Genomic DNA, 1,555 nt, shown 5'->3' on the forward strand with positions numbered 1-1,555 from the left:
CTCTCCAAGCAGTGCACTGCTTGTCAGGGGCTCTTCACAGGGATATCATGGAGAGACTACCAGGCCTTGTACAGCCCACTGACTATTACCCACTGTTGCTGTTTTCAGTGGCACAGCCAGGAGCAGTCTGGGCAGTATCGAGAAGGATTATAGAGCCCTGGGAGTGGCAGGAGAGGACTCTGGAGTACAGCTAGTTTTTTCATGAAAAAACTTCTACTGCTGAGTTCAAAAAGTTGAATCTGGCAAATCAACAAATGGTTACGGGATTGGTGCCACAGCTATGGGTTTGGCTACTTTAGACCATGGGACTTGCTTTGAGAAACCTGGTCTACTGGGCACTGATGGGGTGTATATGTCAGAGAAGGGGAAGAGGCTGGCATGGATGAACAAGGTGCTCCTGGACAAGCTCAAACACACAAAAGAAGCCTAGAGAGGGTGGATGCCAAATCAACAAATGGTTACGGGATTGGTGCCACAGCTATGGGTTTGGCTACTTTAGACCATGGGACTTGCTTTGAGAAACCTGGTCTACTGGGCACTGATGGGGTGTATATGTCAGAGAAGGGGAAGAGGCTGGCATGGATGAACAAGGTGCTCCTGGACAAGCTCAAACACACAAAAGAAGCCTAGAGAGGGTGGATGCCTGGGAAGAATACAGAGAGCTGGGCCTGCACAAAACTCATGAAGTTCAAGAAGGTCATGTGCAAGGTTCTGCACCTGTGTCAGGGCAATCCCAAGCACCTGTGAGACCCCACCTGGAGTACTGCATCTAGCTCTGGGACCTCCAATATAAGAAGGATGTGAACCTGTTGGATTGAGTCCAGAGGAGGACCATGATGATGATCAGAGGACTGCAGCACCTCTCCTATGAAGACAGGATGAGACAGTTGGCCTTGTTTGGCCTGGAGAAGAGAAGGCTTTGTGGAGGCCTCACAGCAGCCTTCCAGTACCTAAATGGGGCCTACAAGAGAGCTGAAGGGGGATTTTTTACAAGGGCATGGAGTGACAGAACAAGGGGTTATGGCTTTAAAATGAAAAAGGGTAGGTTTAGATTAGGTACTAGGAGGAAATTCTTTACTGTGAGGGTGGTGAGGCACTGGAAAACGTTGCTCAGAGAAGCTGTGAATACTCTGTCCCTGTAAGTGTTCAAGGCCAGGATGGATGGGACTTTGAGCAACCTGTCTAGTGGAAAGCATCCCTTCTCATGGCAAGAAGGTTGGAACTATATGATCTTTAAGGTCCCTTCCAACTCAAATCATGCCACAATTCTTTGATGAGTCTGGATAAGCCTGGGATGATAAACTGTTCTGACCTGTGGTATAGAAAACAAAGGTGTAATGAAGCACACACAGGAAAGTAAAAGTTCCCTCTTTAAATGCTTACTGTCTCATGGCATAATACATTGTATATAGCTGGCTGGACAATAAATTATTCAATGAAAAAAAAACCCAACCCAAAAAATGCAGAACTATTCTGAACCGACTTAAATTCTAACACAAGAGAACCATTTGCGTTGCCAGAGAATCTCCAAAAAGGGATGGACAGATGTCAGCAG

This window comes from Acanthisitta chloris, unplaced genomic scaffold, assembly GCF_000695815.1.
Source record: "Acanthisitta chloris isolate BGI_N310 unplaced genomic scaffold, ASM69581v1 scaffold6525, whole genome shotgun sequence".
NCBI lineage: Eukaryota > Metazoa > Chordata > Aves > Passeriformes > Acanthisittidae > Acanthisitta > Acanthisitta chloris.